General features: G+C 44.7%; 1 protein-coding gene across 2 annotated transcripts in view; it reads right to left on the reverse strand.

The window, feature by feature from the left end:
- Nucleotides 1-21,871, reverse strand: part of PEAK1 (pseudopodium enriched atypical kinase 1) — a 1,072,364-nt gene that overhangs the window by 569,779 nt on the left and 480,714 nt on the right. The gene's annotated exons all lie outside the window — the stretch shown is intronic.

Below are 21,871 nucleotides of genomic sequence, written 5' to 3' on the forward strand. Positions count from 1 at the left end.
GGAAGGAAGTTTATTATGTTTGCATCAGGCTCTGAAATAGGTCATGATCCAATCTGCACTCCTGACACATGGGCTGCTAGACCAATGGATTAAAGATGCAATATTTTTATTTATTTATTCATTTCATATTTGTTAACCGGGTTAGTTTGAGTTTGCAAACATACCCATTTTCAGGAGAGACCCGAGGGGAAAGAGCCCCAGCAAACATAAGCAAAGATAAACATACAGGACAAAAACTATTAAAAATAACAGTGCAAATATGAAATTAATTATAGAGAGAAAAACAAAAGAAAAAAATTATGGACATTAAGGGTAAGAGAAATATTAATGAGTTGCTTCCTGTATTCCAGGGTTTGAGACCCTCAGCTTTCATCTGGTTACTGGGTGAGTCTGAGCAAATCACTTAACCATACAGTGCTCTCAGGAAACTGGCCTAGGCACCTCAATGGCCTCCTGGGCCCCATGCCTAGTAACTGCCTATTAATTCTATGGTTACTGGATACAAACTTGCTCAGCTTGTCTGTCACAATGTTTACTTCTGATGGGTTGCAAATGGCCTGGAGATGAAGGACCAGATGGAAGGTTGTGTTCTAGACCATCAGTGCCAATTCGCACAACTCGTACAAATATGTGCCATTTAACTTTCTTATGATAATTACTATGATGCTGTCTCTAATCACCTCAGGGTCCCACTTCACCAGAAAGTCTTGAGATTTTGCAAGGCTACAAACGGGCCACAGATTCCTTTAAGCCGATATGCCCTCTCATCATGGATGTATGATCCACACTTCTTGCACTTTCAAGTGGGTGGATTGAGCCCTTCAAACTTAGAACCCAGGTTTCAGCATTCTGACTTACAAAAAGCATCCCCTGCTTGTTGAATACCTAAAGAAAACAGTGGCAGAATTCCATTCTGACAGAAGAGATCAAAGATAATTCCTTGTCAAAAAGGAAGACTATGCTGCTCCCACATTTATGAGTTGTCATTACATCTTCAAATCTGTAATGAGGCCAAGGTACCATCATGATGGCTATGGATATGCAGCCTACAGTTTTCTGGATAACTGAAGCCATTGTGGCTAACCTTTGGGACAAAATTAAAAAAAAAAAAACTGTACTAGAGCTGGCCCACTAGCTAGTGTGACAGCCCCATGGCTCACTGGATCCATGGTGAGGACAAGAGCTGTAGGCCCATTTCTTCCCCTCAAAGACAAGAGCTGCAATTGGAAGTAGGCCATTTCTTACCTATCTCGTCTATCATGTCTTCTGAGTTGCTTGTTTAGTTTGTTGAGAAGGTCACCAAAGCAATGGATGAGGGTAAAATCATTCACAGTGCCTACCTTGACTTGCCAAAGGCATTTGACACAATACCCCACTCGGGTATTGTTGACACTGGCTCACACACAGGACCCAGGAAGTTAGAACTGGGGAGTCCATCTCTACAAAGAGGCCAGTCAAAAGTGGAGTCCCTCAGGGATCAGTCCTTGGACTGCTTCTTTTTGGCATTTACTTCTCAGAAGTCAAGGCCAATGTCAGTGGTCTCTGGCTTACTAAATTTGCAGATGATTGCGAATTAGGAGCTGTCATTGAATCTCACACTGACACAAATGTTCTCCAGGAGGGGCTGACACAGACAAACTGGTGTCAGAGTCATGGACTACAACTAAATGGCAAGAAATGCATAACAGTATCCTTTGGGAAGTCATCCACCCCTGGTAACTATCATATTGACAACACACCCCTTAGAGATGACCCAGTAGTCAGGGACTTAGGGACACACACAGATAGTAATCTAGCCTTTGATCATCACGTGTCTACAGTGGTATGGAAATCATTCTATGTTGCGCAACTTACAAACAAAGATATGGCATCTATGTCCAAGGAAGGCACTGTTCCACTGTATTCGGCATTCATCAGACCTATCATTGAGTACAATGCCCCCTTTGATATGTACCTAACCAGGCACATCAAACAACAGGAACGTCCACAGAGGTTCCTAACTAAAAGAATACAGGGCGTAAGTAATATGTCTTATGCAGACCGCGTCAAGGCCCTATCCCTGTATTCGGTCTCCTACAGGCTTTTGAGGGAAGATCTATGCCTGGCAAACAGGGCATTGTCAGACCCCAATCTGATGGGTCTCCTGCATATCCACAAAACAAACAGTACCAGAATTACCCGTTCTAAAGACTTACACTTTGCCTGTGATATAAACAGGACCTGCTGGAGAGATAGGTATGTACCCCAGAGACTACCCCATCTATGGAACAGGCTCTCAATCCATGTGAAGCAGAGCCCTAATCAAATTCAAGTGCACCTTGGACAATTGGATGGGAAAAGAATAGTTGTGTAAAATCTTACCATAACCATTGATGTCCTTCTCTTCCATGTTGCAGTATTCTTGGTGTGGGATTTTTCGCCTTAGGCGACCCATACGTCGGCTCCTATACAAATGTTTCATCTTGGCTGTTGTAGCTGTGTGGGACATCAGACATTGGGCCATAAACCAGGGACCTTAAATATGACGTTTGCACGCACAGACCTCAGAACTTGAAAGCCCAGCAGGAGTAGAGTTGCCAGTGATGTCAGTCATAGGGTCAAGGAACTATTATTTAGTTAAATTGGTCACAGGGTAGGGTATAACCCCCAGGAGACCAAAGACAGAACAGTAATGAGTGAGAGAAAGGATAAGGGAGTTAGGTGGGTGGGAAGGAATACTGCGACATGGAAGAGAAGGACATTTATGGTTACAGTAAGATTTTACACAAATATTCTATGTCCTTCTGTTCCTATGTTGCAGTACTCTTGGTGTGGGAGAGTACCACAGCTTAGTTGGAAGGAAGGGAGGAGGTAGAAGACGCTGATTCGACAAAGTCCTGGAGGATTTCTCTGGCAAATCCTGCACGTGTTCTGGAGACATTGTCTAACCTGTAGTGTTTGGTGAAAGTGTGAATGGTTGACCATGTGGCTGTTTCTAATATGGAAGCAGATTTCAGGCCTTTTAAGAAGGCTTTGGAGGCTGCCACTGCCCTGGTGGAGTGAGCTTTAACTCCCTGTGGGATTTTTTGCCATGGTGTGAATAACATAGGCAAATAACTTTTCTAATCCAACATGCAATGGTTTGTTTGGAGACTGCCTTGCCCAGGGCCCTGGGGTGGAAAGAAGCAAAGAGCTGATTAGATTTTCTTATGGATTTAGTTTTGCCTATGTAAAATCTTAGCTGTCAGTGTACATCCAGGGAGTGGAGCATTCTCTCACTTTCATTGGCAGGGGAGAGGTAGAAGTTGGGGAGATGAAAAGACTGGTTTAAAGACAGATTGTTGACCACATTCAGCATTAAGGAAGGGTTGGTTCTTAGTGTTACCCTATCCTTCTGGAAGGTAGTGTATGGAGGGCAGACCATTAGGGCCTGTAATACTGACATCCTTCTGGCTGAAGTTATGGCCATCAGCAGGACTGTCGTCCATGTGCACATTTGCAGAGTAGCTGTACTAGCACGTTCAAATGGAGACTGGGTTAGTTTTTCGAGGATGAAGTTCAGGTCCCATGGAGGTGGGTTGGGTTTTCTTGGTGGTCTGATGTATAAGACCCCTTTTAAGAATAGCTTCACATTGAGCCTGGCTAGGAGGAGAGGGTCTAGTGGCAGACAGGTTGAGATTGCTGAGAGGTGGACTTTCACTGAAGAGTAAGAGTCCCCCCTTTACTAGTTGATACACATACGCAAGAATTGGGGAGGACTGCGATGCATGGATCCCTGCCCTTGCCCAGACACTATCTTGAAAATCTCTCCCATTTAGCTAAGTAAGATTTTCTTGTAGTAGGTTTCCTGGTCTCCCTCAGGACTGAAAGCACGTCCTCTGAGTAGTGGTGCACGAAGGGAATCAGAAGTTTATCATCCACAGTGTCAGTGACAACATCTGCAAGTGTGGGCGGATGAGGGTTCCCCTTCTGTTGTGTCAGAAGGTCCACCTTGTGGGGTAACTTGTGGTGACTGCCCTTGGCTAGATTAAGAAGTTGGGGGAACCAGTGCTGCCTTGGCCAGTAGGGGTCACCCACATGATTTTTAGTTTGTCTCTCCTGATTTTCAGGAGGACTTTTTAAATTAATAGGAAGGGAGGAAAGGCATATAGAAACCTTCCCTTCCATGAAATGCTGAATCCGTCTACTCTCCAAGCTAGTGTGGAGTAGGTCTTGAAGAAGAAGATCTGCAGCTGTCTGTTCTGGGGGGTGGCAAACAAATCTACTTGAGGTGTGCCCCGCCGGTGGACAATATCTAGAAAGACATTCCTGTCCAGCATCCATTTGTGATTTGGACAGGATGTTCTGCTGAGAAGGTCTGCTTGTTTATTGTCCTGTGAGGGGATGTAGGATACCTGCAGGGACAAGTTGTGTTGTGAAGCTAGGTCCCAGATTAGTAAGGTTATTCTGCAAAGGTGGTACGCTTTTGTCCCTCCCTGCTTGTTGAGGTACCACATATAACTGTGGTGTTGTCTGTTATTATTTGGAGAACACCTAGTTGTAGGAGTGGGAGGGAGGTTTTCAATGCCAGAAGGACTGCTGTCATTTCCCTCATGTTGATGTGTTTGTTCTTTAAGAAAGGATGCCACTTTGCTTGAAGCCTGTAGTTTGCCATTGTGGCTCCCCATCCCAAGTCTGAAGCATCTGTATGCATGAACTGGTTTGGGAGAGGTAGCTTCAGGGGAAGGCCCGGATTCAGCTGAACTTGCTGAATCCACCACTTTAATTCTGACTGTAGGCAGGGCAGGAGAGTGATTTCTTGCTCTAGAGGATGTTGGTGCTGTGACCACACATTTTTTAGATATCACTGTAGCTTTCGCATGTGTATTCTGGCTAGTGGTAGCATGGGGATAGTAGCTGTCATTAGACCTAGGGTCTGTAGGAATTGCCTTGCAGTTATTTGCTGGGTCTGCAGCAGGGCTTTGAAGTGGGAGGTCAGGGAGCTGACATTGCCTTGGGGAAGAAAGGCTTTCATTCTGTCTGTTTTGAACCTGGAACCCAGAAATATTTTGCCTTGTTCTGGGGTCAAGGAGGATTTTGGGAGGTTGCGGGTGAAGCCCAGTTTTTGTAGTAGGCACACTGTGAACTCTAGATGGATTAACAATGTTTCCTTGCAGTCTGCCAGAAACAGGATGTCGTCCAAGTAGGGGGGAAGCTGGATCCCTTGTGTTCTGCAATAGGCTATGGCAGCTTCCAGGCACTTTGTGAACACTCTGGGGGCAGTGGCCAAACCAAAGAGCAATGCAGTAAACTGGAAGTGAGAAGAGGGTTCAGAGAAACGTAAGAATTTTCTGTGGGAAGGTAGAATGGGTATGTGCAGGAAGGCTTCTTTCAGGTCGAGTGTGGCCTTGAAAGCCTGGGCAGGTATGAGAGGGAGTATATTTGGTAGGGACAACATTCTGAAGGTGGGCACTTTTAAGAATAGGTTCAAGAAGGAAAGGTCTAGAATCGGTCTCCATGGTCCATCTTTTTTGGGGACCAGAAATAGTCTTGACTAGAAGCCCTTTCCTTCCTGCCCTGGAGGGACAGGATCTATGGTGCCCAAGTTCAAAAGGTCCGTCAGAATCTGAGGGAAGAGGTGTCTCTGACTTCTTGGGGGGAAGGGGTCACCCCTTAAGGGTGGCCTTTCTTTCCAGGAGAGGAACTATCCTTTTTGAATAATAGCCAGAACCCATTTGTCTGTGGTGATCGTTTTCCAAAACGGGAGGCAGTGGGACAGGCGGGCGAAAAGGGGAAGGAGGGCAAGGCAGTCACGCATTGTTGGGGCCTCCTCTATCTTGAAAGGGCTGTCTAGAGGGGGAATGAGAGACAGTTGGCCTGGAAGGGGGTTGTCTTCTGGCCCCTCTTCTGTGTTTGGAAGAGGTAGGTCCAGCTGGGGTAGGGTTTCTCCTGACAAAAGGTTGCTTTGGCAGGGTAATTCCTGTAATATTTAGGAATATGGGACACCAGAAGATGCTTGATGTCTTGTAATTCCTTACTCTCTTCCTGCAGATTTTTGAATAGGTCTGCTGAATGTTTACCAAACAGGAAATTAGGGTCCAGAGGGGCATCTAAGATTTTAGACTTGAAGTCTTCTGGTAAGTGATGCAGACAAAGCCAGGAATATCTCCTGAGTACAGTGGCAGATGCTGCAGAGTTTGCAGAGACCTCTGCAGCATCATAACTGCATCTAATGGAGTGTCTGGCTACCTGGGCCGCCAGAAATTGTTTGGAAGAGATGCGACATTTAGTGGGGCAGTTTGGAGTAGCAGCCAGCAGAGTAGTGGCTTGAGAGACCAGGACCAGAGCATATTTGATCATATGGGTTTGATAGTTGACGGCTCCTATGGCCAATGTGAAGAGGTGTAAACCTTCTTTCCAGTTCTATCCATTGTTTTACTGTCTTTGTCCATAGGTAAGAGACAGGCAGAAGGAATGAGTCTGGGTTATCTGGTGAAATGGCAATCCCAGAAGGATCTGCCAGGGGATGTTTGACTAGAAATTTCTGGTCATCAGGCACCTTGTAGAAGCGGTCTGGCCTCTTAAGGGCAGGTGGCTGAGAATCTGGTGTCTTTGATGCTGAGGAAAAGGCATCTAAATAGGCAGGAATAACAGGTAGAAGGGCAGGGAGATTCCACTTATAATAGTTCAAAATACCTTTTTTGAGTATCAGACATTTGTGAGGTATCCCATTTGAAGTATTCTTTCACTTTCGTTATGGCTTCCCCAAAGGTGGAGGAGAGTCCCCCCCTCCAATGGATTCATCTGGGGAATAATACTCTTGAGGAGAGGCTATTTGGGAAGTGTAAGATATAGATTCATCAGAAGATAATAGGTCTCTTGCTCTTCTTCCCTGTCTTATGAGGTAGGTGGTGGAAGAGAGAAGGCAGAGGCAGGCCTAAGTCTGAGAAGAGGAAGAGTAGACGAAGAAGAGGCTGATGGCCTAAGGGCCATAAAGGCCTGCATCAAAGATGAGGTGAAGGACTGCCAGTCAGGTAGGCCATCAGTGGGTGTAGCCAGATGTTTGTTTTTTTGTTTCTTTTTGACTGGTGTAGACTTAGGCATCGGCCTGGAATCGGGTGCCTGGCTAAGGGTAGCTGTGTCGCTAGGAGGAATCCTGGTCGGAGGCCCGGCTGTGTCTAGTTCCCCCTCGACCTTGGCAGTAGCCGATGTCTGGCTTAGCTCCGGGGAAGTGCTTGTCGGTAACTGCAGAGCAGCTTCCTCAAAGGTCGCCGTAGAAGTCAACAGATCCGTCGGATGTCCCTCAACTCCTAAATCAGTAGCTGGTGGGGCATCCAAAGGCAGAGCGGCAGTGGAAGAGGGCCTAAGAATCTTAGCCTTCTTTCGTGGAGGTTCAGTCGGGGATTCTGAGATGGGATACATCCTGAGTGCTAATTTTTTAAGCGGTTGGTTTTCCAAGTAGAGATTACGTGCAGCCAGACAGCTGCGTAGGGTCTTAGGAATGAAAGATTGGCAGATGGAGCAAGCGTTTGTGATCATGCTCCCGGCCTAAGCAAAAAAACGGAGCTGTCATGAGTGTCTTTATGGGGTAACTGGCGCCTGCATTGCATTGGCCATTTGCCCTTTCTTGCTGACATTGGCTAAAGATTACTACAACAAACCAAGTTTTAGCTAGAGGTTAAAGAAGAAAACCCCAACGGAGTACTTAGCTTTAAGACATCTTGGAGAGAAGAAGCGAATCACATGATGTGACAGTCATCTGCAGCTGAAATGTTGAGGTCTGTGTGTGCAGATGTCACATTTAAGGTCCCTGGTTTATGGCCCTACATGTGACATCCCATGCAAAGTACAGTTGTGTACACTTACCATAAATGTAGATGTTAGAGTGTATTCACTGTTGCAGTCATCACATTTGGGTTATCTGCTTGCAGGTAGCCCTCAGTCGGCCTGATTGTCAAAGTCTTGGGTCCTGCGTCGGTTGCTGTCTCATCTTCCATGACGTCAGGTAGTCAGGGGTATAAAACATGCAGCCGACACCATTACATCAGTTTTTCTTGCCCCAGATGTCAGGTGCCCCCCATAATAGGAAGCAGTTACATACAAGTTCACACCTCCAACAAAAAAGCAAATACACCAGAAAGCTTTAAGCATAGTAAACAAGAATAGAGGTATCGTCAACAGAAGTCAGGGGACCTGGAGGGAGGGTAACCAGGACTGCAACAGTGAATACACTCTAACATCTACATTCATGGTAAGTGTACACAACTGCACTATGTTCTTCGTGTTTCACTGTTGCAGTCATCACATTTTGGTAGATTCCCAAAGCTAAGGATGGGAGGAGGTAATTAGATGGCATTAGGACCAGCTATAAGGCCCTGCAAGACTGCAGTGGCAAAGCCAGCTCTGAATTTAGAAAAAATTGGAAAGTGGTAATGCTTGGTGAAGGTATGTACAGAACTCCAGATAGCAGCTTCTAGGATGTCCCTGGTAGGGACCCCTCTGAGAAAGGCTGTAGAGGTAGATGCAGCCCTGGTTGAATGTGGTCTTATCCCCAGTGGGGTAGGTTTTCCATGGTGATTATAGCAGAAATTTAGAAAGGGTTTGCTATGAAATGGCCTTCCCATCTGCCCCTGCAGCAAATGCAACCAGCAGTTGTTCAGATTTCCTGAGAGGCTTACTCCTGTCCAAGTAAAATCTAAGTTGTCTGTGCACATCCAAGGAGTGCAGTATTCATTCCCCTTTGTTCTGTGGATTAGAAAAGAAGGTTGGCAAATGAATGGACTGATTAAGGGCCACACTAGATACCACCTTGGGCATAAAGTAAGGATTGGTCTTGAGGGACACCCTGTCCGCATGAAAGATGATGAAAGGCTCCACTGTCATGAGGACCTGTAATTCAGACACCCTTCTTGCTGAAGTGTTGGCTAGAAGGAAGGCTATTTTCCAAGAAAGGAATTTCAACTCTGCATTTGCAGCTGGCTCAAAGAGAGGTAGAGTGAGCTTTTCCAATACAAAATTAAGGTCCCAGGCTGGAGTAGGGGCTCTCCTGGCTGGTCTTAGGTTTTTGGCCCCTCTGAGGAATTGCTTCAGCAGCGGATGAGAGAAGAGGGGTGGCTCTGTATTGCAATGTGCTGAAATGGCTGAGGCATGAATTTTGATGGAAGAAAAGGAAAGGCCCTTGTGAAGCATCTCAGTTAAGTATTGAAGAATATGAGGTAAATTGGGCACTGCTGTGCCCATCTCCTGAGTCTGGCTCCAGAAACAGGATCTTTTCCATTTTTCAGCATAGGATTTTCTAGTACTAGGCCTCCTTGCCTCCAGAACGACATCCATCACTTGCTTACCGAGGGATGGTAACGGAGATATCAGGTAACTAGCCAGGCTGCAATGTTCAGGGTTTGAAGCTGTGGGTGCAGAATCTGGCCCTCCTGCTGGGACAGCAGGGCAGAGGTCTTGAGGCAGGTGCCATGGTGCCAGCAGTGACACACTGCGCAAGAGGGGGTACCAGTGTTGGCATGGCCAGTCTGGTGCAATCAGTACTGCCCTTAGTTTGTCCTGTTTGATCTTTAGTAGCACTTTGGAGAGGAGAGGCAGATGGGGAAAGGCATAAACTGATAGGTTTTTCCAGGTGAAGGACAGGGCATCCACTTTCCAAGCTTGTTTGTGGGGAGTCCTTGTGCAGAATTTGTCCAACTGGTAGTTCTGAGGGGAAGCAAACAGGTCTATCTCTGGGCTCCCCCATTTGTTTCTCAACATGTTGAATATCTTTGGTTCCAATTTCCACTTGTGTGGGTCCATGAGATTTCTGCTTAGGTCATCTGCCAGTGTATTTAGCTTTCCTGGCAGGAATTGAGCTTGTAGGTGCACTTGGTAGCTCAAGCCTGTGTTCCACAGAGCCATGGCTAGTCTGCAGAGAGGGTATGAGTGGGTTCCCCCCTGCTTGCTATGTACCACATAACAGTAGTGTTGTCCGTCTTTACCAATACTTGTCCTGGAAGCATGTGGTCCTTGAAGGCTGTCAGAGCATTTTGTACAGCTAACATTTCTTTTTGATTGATATGCAGGTGCATTTGACTTGGGTTCCATTTGGCCTGAATGCACTGCCCTGCCAAGTGAGCCCCCCATGCATAGTCTGATGCGTCTGTTGTTAGGGTTTGGGCGGCAGGGGGTAGTCAATGGCAGTCCTCCACCAAAGGAACTCTATCTTTAGACAAGGTATGATACGAATCATTGATTCCAGATCCTGAGAATGTTGGCACCATATGCTTTTTAGATACCACTGTAGTTACCTCATATGCAGTCTTGCATATGGAATTAGGAGAATGCAAGAGGCCATGAACCCCAGGGCTTGCAGTATTTTCCTTGCAGATAGCTGGATCTTTGTGGCCAGTAGTTTGAAGTAGGCTGTCAAATGAACTTGTTTCTCTGGCATGAGGTAGGCCATCTGGGAAGGTGTATTCAAACTTGCTTACAGGAATACAATTTGTTGGCAGGGTACAAGATCTGATTCCTTTTCGTTTATGGTGTACCCCAGAGAAGTCAGTAATTTCTTTACAAATGCCAGAAGATTTAATAGTATGTCCTGGCTTTCTGCCTGAATTAGACAATCATCCTGGTAAGGGTATATTTGAATATTTCTTTGCCTGCAAAATGCAATGACTGGAGCTAGGCACTTTGTGAATACCTTGGGCACAGTTGATGAGCCAAAGGGCAGTGCAGAGAACTGATAGTGCATGTAGCCTGCTCTGAAGGGTAGGTATCTTCTGCAAGATTCCCTTATTGGGATGTGCAGGTAGGCTTCCTTTAAATCCAGTGTTGCCAACCAGGCATTTTTGCCTAGCATGGGAAGCAGCTGATGAAGAGTTAGCATCTTGAATTTTGGGATTACCAAAAAGGTGTTTAGGAGAGACAGGTCCAGGACAGGACGGCAGGAATTGTCTTTTCTGGGCACCAAGAAAAGTCTCGAGTAGAAACCTTGCCCCCATTCTTCATCTGGGACAGGTTGAATAGCCCTGATGCTTAGAAGAGAGAGAACTTGCTTTTGAGCTTCTGCCCACTGATTTGGGGTTAAGTCTGGCCAACCATTTGGGGTTGGTAAGGCGTGGAACTGGAATCTGTATCCTTGGCAAACTATTTAAAACCCATTTGTCCTGGGTAATGAGGTCCCAATTTTTTGCATGCAGGGCGATCTTTCCCCCTAAAGGAACGGTCAGTTGAGCAGGTCTTGGAAGGTTTAAAGTTAAGTCATTGAGACAGTTTACCATAGGGGAGAGTCTTACTACTCCCTGCTTTGGAAGTGGGAGCCCCCCATTACTTAGGCCTGTGAGTACCTTGGGACTGAAGCCTGGGTGTTCTGCTGGTTCTGGGTTTGGACTGAGAAGGCCTGGAAGAGGCAGGAAAGGACTAATTCTTAGAGGGCCAATGCCTACTAAATCTGGGAGGCTGTACTTGCAGGAAATCTTTAGCAGTTTGTATAGATTTAGATTTTTCCTCCATCTTTTTAAGTACTTCTTCTGCTTTGTTGCCAAATAGGCTGTCTTGGCTTAAGGGAGCATCCAGTAATTAAGCTTTAACATGATCGGTCCAAGATTGCTCCTTAAGCCAAGCATGCCTTCTAAGTACAGACCCAGTAACAGCAGCCCTGCGAGATGCCTCTAATAAATCAAAACCACATTGCAAAGTATGTTTTCCAACTTGTTCAGCAGAATGCATTAAATCCTGTAATTCTTTATTTTCAGCACAGTCAGGACAACATAATTTTCTGTTTAAGCAATCCAATAATATGCTGCTGATACTTTAACATAGGAAACTGGCAGTTTAAGGCCCTAATGGCTAAAGTTGCAGAAGTGTACACCTTCTTACCACATCTACCCAGCGCCCTGGAATCTCTATCAGAAGGGGTAGGGTTTTTGGCAGTAGAGTCCTTAATGCCGTCCCTGGGAAATGGTCTCAGGAACTGCAGTAGGATTTTTAAAGAGGAACTTGTGAGAGTCAAGTACCCTGTAATACCTATCAGGCTTTCTGAGAGCAGGAGGTAAAGTGTCAGGGGCCAGGCTACTCTCCGAGAAGGCATCAAGCACAGGAGGGATAGCTAAAGGCCTGTGTTGAGGCAGGAGTAAGAATTCCCTAAGCCTCTTTTTGGAGTCAGAGTAATCCTGGCTTTCCCAGCGGAAATGCTCCCTAAGAGTATGCAAGGTTTCACCAAAAGAGAAATCCTCTGGAGGGGAAGTAGAGGGAATGGAGTCTTCTGCATCAGAATCCTCATAGGTTGATAAGGACAAATCCTGGTCATCAGAAAAAAACAGAAATTTCAGAATCCTGATCAGAAGAATCAGAAGGAAAATCAGTTGTAGGTCTCTTAGAGGAAGAAGGGTGGCTTCTCCTGATTAGAGTAATATAGTCTTCAGCCATTCTTATCATTTGTTTTTTAGGCATAGGGGCCTGACCATGCTGTCTGGGCATCGGTTTTCTGGGCATGGATCTTGTTTTAGGCCTTGAAGAAGAAGATAGCGTCGGTTTAATATGCAAGTCAGTAGTCCTGAACACACCCTCAGAATCTGGTGTCTGCACAGCGGCTCCGGACCCATCCAAGGTAGAGACATCCGCAGGTTCCAGAGTCGAAGAAGCATCTCGCGGCATACCGGACTCAGAATGGGTCTCAGTAGAGGCCTGCGAATCAGAAGTAGTGGGTATCAGGGGCTGCGAAAGCGCCTGCATACCGGCATACTGGCGACTAGCTTAGGAGAAGCGTTGTCGACAGCTTTGGACCTATGCGTTCTGTCACTGTCTTTATCTTTGCATTTTTTCAGAATGTTGGTAGTTGGGTGGCTTACCAAAGCCATTTCTGGATAATTGAACAGAGTAACAAAATATTTAGATGCGAAAATGAACAGACGATGAATTGTACAAGGTTTGAATAAGGCACAAAACCGACAGAAAGGTACGTCGTGGTCTGGGCCTAAGCAAGGAATGCAGTACGAATGAAAATCTTTATGAGGTATTTGCTTTCCAGAAGAAATACAATTGTTAACTTTTACTGACATCGGTTTAGAGCAAGAAAAAGGTTCCCCAACGGGGTACTTAGCTTAGTTGAAGACTTCGGATCTGAAACTCGAAAAAATTTTCAGGAGTCTGCCGACCAGCACTTGCGAACTGCTTCTGCTTCGGGCACCGCACGGCAAAAAAGACTGATGTAATGGCGTCGGCTGCATGCTTTATACCCCTGACTACCTGACGTCATGTAAAATGAGAGAGCAACCGACGCAGGACCCAATACTTTGATAATCAGGCCGACTGAGGGCTACCTGCAAGCAGATAACCCAAATGTGATGACTGCAACAGTGAAACACGAAGAACATCTACAAAGCCAAGCTGAAACTTTTGTATAGGAGCCGACATATGGGTCACCCGAGGCGGAAAATCCCACACCAAGAATACTGCAACACAGGAATAGAAAGACACCCAGAAATACGTCCCTGGTTTGGCATCTATGTCTCTGATACAAACAGGTAACCTGTAAATGGCTCATCTCTTAGGCCCATGCTTACACTTATCAAGGGTATCAGAACTTGTCAGAGATTTGGGATGCATGGCTAGACTTAAAAAGGCCCTTGTGATTGTTAGCCTAATAAACATCTATGAACCTATTGAGAGTAAGTATACTATTTTGGGTACAAGTAATTTTTGCCATGATTTTCTTCCTTCTGTTATTCAGCTTACTGATGTTGTGATTCCACTAGGGTGGCTTGTTTGAGTTAGTTCTGTACTTATTTCTGGTGGTTACATCTGCCTCTATGCAGTTACTAACATGCTTGGACAGGCATTCTGTGAACAGTTCAACAAAGGCAACAGTATTCTCAGGGTTTGGGGGGGCTTGAAAGTTTGCCAGGTTACCATTTAATAGTAGGAAGTTAGCCTTAGAGGACCTCCTGAACACTCCAGTGTTAGCTTGGGTGCTGGGTTTTATTTCAACTTCAAAGGAGACCACTCTGTGGTCTAACCTCACCGTAGAGGACATAAGACGAGGTGTGTGCAGCTCTCTCCCACATTAGTGAGAGTAAATAACAGTATATTTGCACCACTAGTTGGGGTATTTACAATCCGGCCTATGGAGTTTGTGTTTACAAACCCCAAGAATCTGTGTATGCAGGTTTGGTGTCTTATATAATTCCCAATTAATAATGGGGTAATTACATTTGCTCCTGAATATCATATTGGGTTGGAAAATGAGTGCTTCCAGTACACTTGAATGTGTTACGGGCTTCCTGGGTCATACATGAGGACACATTGCTTGCAAGGAGGTGGTATGAGACTTTGCTAATGGTGATATGAACGTAGAGAAACTCAACTGCATTGTCCTGTTTGACCAGCCTTGAGGTATATTCACTTTTGATGTAAATCGGGACTCATCCACTTTTTGCCCCTGCCCGAGTAGCAGCGGTTCTAAATGAGTGGAATGCATTATAGCCTTGCACTTGCAGGATTGCTCTCTGCGGCTTTAAACCATGTTTCAGTGACTGCACATGCATCAGCATTTTCTAGGGAGAGGACATCTTGTAGGGAGTGAAACTGCTTGTTTAGACTTCCTAGCACTGAGCAGCAACACCTTTAGATTTTCATGGTTTTGATTTGCTACTTTGGAAGAATTGTCAATTTGGCATTGCCTTAAAAAGGCACTATGGGGAAAGACAATGTTTTAGCTAATATCTGAAAGCCTAGAAAGAGAGGTGAAGACCATCCCTGGCAAAGCATTGTGGTGTGCTGTCCACAGCCATCCTTTAGAATGACACCAGAAACTAAACCAATAAATTCAGTCATCTTATGTTTGCAGTGCAGCATCTTCCTTGGAGGAGGTAGAATGCTGCTCAGTGCTAGGCTCATACCAGACCTTCAACAAATTACGAGAGCTCCATGACATCTCTCTTCATATATTCTACGAAAATATTTCTCGGGTCATTTATACTTTCATGGACTATGAGTCACACTCATGCTTGTGGTCTAATGACCTAAGTAAATGCATAATATGGCAGATCCTGGTCCCACATAAACAACTGACCATGACCAAGTATTTCTTCCTTACATAGCCTGTTGAGAGAGACACTGGTGTGTCTCGCAATGGAGTTTCCAATGACTAGAATGTTGGATTGTGTGATGGCTTGCCTTATGGGCTTAGAAGTAGGAGTTCCATGAGATGTAGCTATATGTGTTGATGTGGGTGTTGTTTTGAAAGAGTGCTTTTGAGGTTGCTGAAGGCATTTGTTACGTGTGCTTCATCTAGCAGGTCTTTGGCATTTAAGAAGGTTAAACTTAAGTGCCTCAGCATACGTTGGTCTATGCGTTTGCTTCATGCCATGGGTGAAGCATGTGTACTACTTTCAACCTGATTGACATTAGGAGTGCTTTTATGTGACAGCTTTGCCTCCAGTGACATTCTGAAAATACTTCTCTCACACACACCTTATCAGTTTGTTTGAGAATTAGTTGGTTGTCGGTAAACATGAGCCAATTTCTGCATTGCTTCAGGATGCTTGTATTCATCAAGCTGGTAGTAGAGACAGCAGGAAAGATCACATCCATGGCAACAGTCCATTTTTTATTGATTAGACTGCTGCGGTGAGAATACAGAGAAAGTCAGGAGTATCTGGTTTACAACTCTGGTGGCAGTGACTGTCACTGCACAAATTACTTGCCCTTCGTACAACTAGGTATTGATGAAGTTTCAAGAGTGCTTTTACAAGGAAAATGTCAATTCAAGGTGCCTACATCTATACGGAGCACTGCCAAACACTTGAGAGGAAAGTACTAAAGTAAACAATCACAATCCAACAATAAACAGAAAAACAGCTAATTCCAAAGAATCAATTCAGTCCACAGACAGAAAGCCACCAAGCAAATATATTATACAAAATCCACAAAATAAGGGAAATAGGCAGAATGATATAAACACTTTCGTTCCGTCACAAATTTATAAAGGAACTTCATCAGATATAATAAAACAGTTCAAACACCTTCTTTAAATAATGTAATGAGGTACGTCATTCTTAACCCACTCTTACATCAACTAATAAAACACTTAGAAACAATACACACCCCCTAGAAACACTTAAAAACATTGTCATTAAGTACGGTGTATAAGGCAATTACTATAAAAGCATCTACTTATTGACCAACATAAAATTAATAAAATCTTTTAAGGGCTTTTAATTTTAAAATACTTTTGATAGATAAAAACTCATTTAAGACAGGCCAATACTAAGCATTGAGGCACATTTACCAAGCCAATTCAGCTTTTTCCAACAGGAGTGGCCAAGCCCCTCCCCTTTCTGATACATACAGCATGTCCAAAACAATAAATTTAAACTCATGTTCAGGGTTGAATTTAACATGTTTTGCCAAACCATTAACATCCTTTTGAGCTCTAATGTCCCTTAAATGTTCCCCTATCCTATTTTAAGTTTGCATTCTGTTTTTCCTACATAAAACAAGGACAATGGGAACCAATTGCACAATATACAACCTTAACTGTGTTGCAAACAAAATCTGCCATAGATTCTAATCTTGCAAGCATTTGTATTAATCTTGCTAACCTCTAAGATGTATGTACAATATGTACAAGCCCCACATTTATACATATACCCGATGTCTCTCTGCATGCACTGGTTTTCAAAGAGGATTTTGAAATTCCATCCTTTTTTTTTATACAAAAATAGACTTATCTATTAGCCATCACTGGAACTGGAGAAACCATGCAGTCAATTTGAGGACTGCAATGTCCATATGAATCATCCCTGATGGGTGTGACAGGAGTTCTGGACTGGGGTGCAGTGTCCATGGAGGGCATATTAAGTGAGACTTGAGGAAGGGAAACCACACTTGCTAAGGCCAGGAGGAGGCAATGAGGATTATCTTGCTCTGCAACCTGAGAGCTTTCTGAAGAAACTTGGGGATTAGCGGCAAGGGTGGGTAAGTATAAAGGAGACCAGAGGGACACACGTGGACTAGAGCCTCTCTCGGTGACTGTCCCTGACAGGGAATTACAACAAAGAACCTGCTGCATTTGTTGTTGAGGGGAGAGGCAAACAGACTGCAGTATGGTTGGCCTGATTTCTGGAAGATCATATTTGCCACTGACTGGTTGAGAGACCACTCATGAGGCATCAGGATGGTCGTGCTGAGCTTGCCCGCTAAGATGTTGGATTTCCTGGTATATATATCGCTACAAGAAAGCAGTTGGTGGAGCAAGCCCATTGCCAAACCCTCACTGTTTCTCAGCACAGGGGATAGTATCTGGTTACCCCGTTTGCTGGTTTACCACACTACTAACATATCCATCTGAACAGCAACAGTTCCTAGTGGAAGAGAGCTCTGAAGAGCCTCCAGCTCTAGAAGCACCGGTCTCATCTCCAGGACATTTACAAGGAAATTGGTCTCTTCTGGGGAACACGTGTCTTGAAAAGGCCTTCCCAAATAATGCCTCCCTCCAGCTGGAGGCATCCGTGGTCAATGTGGCATTCGGGGAAGGAAAAATAAATGTACACCTCTGACAAATCTTTTTGAACTGTATCCACCACAGTAGGGATTTCCTGCAAACCTGAGATAAATTTATCGGATGTCGTATGGGGTGTTGATGAAAAGACCATTGCACTGCTGTAGTCCACTGAAGAATTCTCATATGAAAACAAGCAGTGGGTATTACAGTTATTGCAGCAGCCACTGACTCTAGGGCTTTGAGTACAGTTTTTGCTGGGACGGACGGATGAGAAAGAACCTGTCTGACATGCAATTTCAAAGTAATAACTCTGTTTTGGGGCAGAAGAGCTAAACATCTGACTGTATCTAGACAAGTTCCTATAAACTCCGAGACATGAACTGATTGTAGTGGTGACTTGACCATTGATCATAACTCCTGGAGAGTGGGATAACTGCAGTAAGTAATCCCTGGGCTGTTTCCAGATGATGCTTGGTTGGTGCGGTAAGAAACCGGTCATCTCTAAGTAAGGAAACGCACTGAATGCGAGCAGTCTAAGATGAGCTGCTACCACTACCATGCATTTGGTGAACACCCTGGGGCTGTCTGAACTGATGATGACTGTCTCTCAGCCAGAAATGTAGGTATCTTCGAAAGCACCTGTTCATTTTGATGTGACAGAACGCATCTTGAAGATCGATAGAGCACATCCAGTCATCCTTCCCCAGGAGGGGCCAAATGGACTGAACCATGACTATCCAGAATGTGGAATCCTTCACAAACTAGTTCAGATAACAGACATCCAAAATAGGTCTCAAGTCCTGTTTGGTCTGATGGGACCTCCTGGATGTCTCTTGCATCCTGCCTTTTTTGAACAGGCTAACTCTCTTCATTGGGGGAACATCAGAGAATTTTTTTTTTTGGGGAATTTAAGAAAAAATGAGAATAAATATCGTAGAAATCCTCCTCACCCATGAATTTTTTGTGATGGCTATCCAGACTTTTAGGTGCAAAGACAAGTGCCCCTCACCTGTCTCCAGAGAGGGATAGTCAGGCAACCTTTCAGGAGTGTTGAAAGGGTCTGCCAAAGAAGGAATCTTGAGACCCTTGATTCTGCAGACACTCTCTGCCATGTGGGCGGCATCTTCTGTTGTAGTTACTGCCCCCTATGCCTCTTTGGGAAAAGTCTCTGTGTAACTCTTAGAAAGGTCCTTGAGATTTTCAGAACCATAACTTTTTTCCATAGCGTTGGTTTCCTGGAAAAGGGTCTCTGTGGGGTAGAAAAACGGACTCCCATGGCAGATAAGGTTTTTCCATCCTTCTCACCGTGGGAGAGTCTCTCTCTCACTGTTTGCCCAAACAAGGAAGATCCATCAAAAGCAGCATTGAAGAATGACGTCTTAAAGGGATCAGCAAAATCGCACAACTGCATCCGGGCATGTCTCCTAATGGCTATGCCTGAACTGGATGCCTGTTACGAACCTTCAGATGGGTGTGAGATTAACTTTGTAAACACATTAATAATGGATTGCAGGATGGCCAGTCGTGAGGAAAAAAACTTCTGTTCCTATGTGGATATGGATCCCGGGGTAGAGTTATTCTGTAACCTAGTGAAATGTGCCAGATAATTCAGTGATCATAAGGCAAAGGCTGCTGATGTATACACTCATTTCCCAAACCTGTCCAATGCCCTAGACTCCCTATTAGGGGACGGACAGTGGAGCTTTGTTCATCCAGCTTCTTTTTAGTGGCTGCTGCAACCACCATGGTGTCTACAGGAATTCCTTTGGTCCAGTGTTGTCCGTCACCGGCCTCTCTGTAGAAAAGTGAGAGCCTGGAACTGAAATAGACTGCTTCAGAACCAAAGCCCACCCTGCACCTCAGAAGCCAACTCAGAAGCCGAAGCCAATGTACAGTTATTGTGTGCTGATGCCCGAGAGGCATGGACAGCTCCAACAGCCCCATAGTAGATCCATGCCCCCCAGAACTGTCAATGAAGCTGCAACCCCAGGAGGTCTCCGGTTATGACAAAACCAAAGAGCTCAAGGCCTTTTTGGCACCACAGAAGAAACTATGACAGTCACCAAGACAGTCGAAACCAGGACTGCCGGAATTGGAAAATCTGTAGGTCTAGCTGAGGTCAGAGGAGGAATTGTTACTGCAGCCAAAAAGGGTAAGGTACCTCAGTTAGGATGGCTGTGAACCACTGAAGAAGGCAATCACCTTGCCACCAAGGGCTAATCCACCAGCCTCAAAATATCAGACTCTGTGAGCCTCTTGGTGGAACAGACTGAAGAGACTGACGAGGATCAGGGTTTGTCCAAGAAGGGACTAGGAGGTCGGTCTACAAAGGAATCTACTAAAGGAGAGTAGCTGGTAAGAGGTAATTCTTTAAACATAAATTGTTTTGGTTCCGAAGTAATTGGAGGAGTGACAGTATTGGACTGGGCTGAAAGAGTCGGTGCAGAAGCAGACACCAGCGGCACAGAAGACATGTCAATTTCCCCAGAGAGTTCCGAAGGAACTGTTGGAACTGGGGATTTCTTAGCCACTTTAGATAACGGTGCCAAAGACAGTTGACACCAAGCTCCATTTCTTAAAATGTTTTAACGAAGATGGCGACGAAGGGCAGTCAATATCTGTTTTAGACTTAGATGAACCAGATATGGCCTCATCAAAAGTGGTTTTAATATTTTACTAAGACCCTTCATGATAAGCTTAATTTTTCTCTCAGTAAGGGCTCAGTGACTGAAACCACGGCAGATGGCACAGTCTTCTTGAAGGTGCTTTGGGCCCAAACAGTACACACATAAAGAGTGTCTATCCGAATTCGGTAATTTACGTTTGCACTTCTGGCATCTTTTGAAGCCAGAGGTTCCCTTAAGTTTGTCGGCCATTTCCAAAGCCACATACACACACACACACACCCCCAAAGAAGAAGGGTGACCTAGGAAAAGGTCAGACTTTTAAGGTTGGAAGATATACCAACAATGATACGAAAGATTACCTGCCAGTAAAGAAGAAATGAAAGAAGGAAAGGAAGGAGAAAGGGAAGGTACCAACGATGGCATGAAGAGTTACCTTAAACGGCAAGAGAGAAAGAAATACCAATGATGGTGACGTTATATAAACACAGATGATAAACAGTGATAGCAAGAAGAGGAGATGGGTAGTACCAAGGAAAGAAATCATCAATAAAGTGAAAAAAAATCTTTACTTATTAGCAAAGAAATAGCTTGCTCAAGAGCTGCTTGGATAAACTCGTTTGGCACTGAAAAGCGGCAAACGAGATCTGAGGTTATTCTGTGAGGAGTATTATGGGTATAAAGCTTAGCTCCAGTTTTTGTAGGGCGAGAACTGGAGTAATGGCCAAGTCGGTTCCAAGATATGGAAAAGAACCCGAGAGTCAAGGATAGAGTGAAGATTGACATCATCAGATATCAGTGTTTTCCAGGGTGCGGGAAAGCTTGTAGGATGTGGAGTTTTTTGCTAAGGCTCCTAGCATTGAGCAGCAATACCTTAATGTTATCTGGATTGTGTGTAATTAAGTTGGAAGGTACAGAAGACTGACATTGCCTCAAAAAGGCACTATGGATGTGGGTAAAGGTTTAGCTAATGTATGAAAGCCTTGGGGGGAAAAAGTGCAAACCATCCTTGGCAAAGCAGTCGGGACTGTCTACCATCTGTCCCTTTTAATACCAGAAGTTATGCCAACTGTTATCATTAATCTTGTGTTTGTAATTGTGACATCACTCTTGGTAATGGTACAATGCTTGTCAAGGTTACATCCATACCATCCTGTGACACATATGCCAACAGTTCCACTATGCCTGCCGTAGGGGACTCCATTGTATGACACATTGATACCCAACTCACCAGACTGGACAAGGAGAAGATTAGGGTTAGTGGCTTATCTGGAGCCAGAATCCACCAAGTTACACATGCACTAAAGTCACTGCACTGCAGGTACCAGCATGATTCTACCATAGTTCATGTGAGCATAAATGACACAAGATATGCCTCTATGGCTCATGTGAAGACAGACATGGACATTCGTGTGTCGTTGACTGGTATGTGCCTTGAACTGAGCAGCACTGTACCTTCACCCAGGATGATGCCACAGTATGAATACAAAAATGACTAACAATTGGCTTAATTTCTGATATCAATCCAGAGGGAATCAATATCTGTCAGCCTGGGAGGATATAATGAACAGACCACATTGCTTTGCCAAATAAGGTCTGCACTTGTTCTCTCTCAGGCTTACAGATTTTGGAATAATTTTTTTCCACCCCCATAGAGCCTTGTTTTAGGCAACGCCAAACTGATAACCTGACAGACATAGCAAATAAATCCCAAAGGAACCTAAAGGTGTTACTGTTTAACGGTAGCAGCCTTAACAAGAAAATCCACACCCACAAGCTCTCCTCACTCTGGAGAATACAC

This window comes from Protopterus annectens, chromosome 7.part0, assembly GCF_019279795.1.
Source record: "Protopterus annectens isolate FY-2018-M chromosome 7.part0, PAN1.0, whole genome shotgun sequence".
Lineage (NCBI taxonomy): Eukaryota > Metazoa > Chordata > Ceratodontiformes > Protopteridae > Protopterus > Protopterus annectens.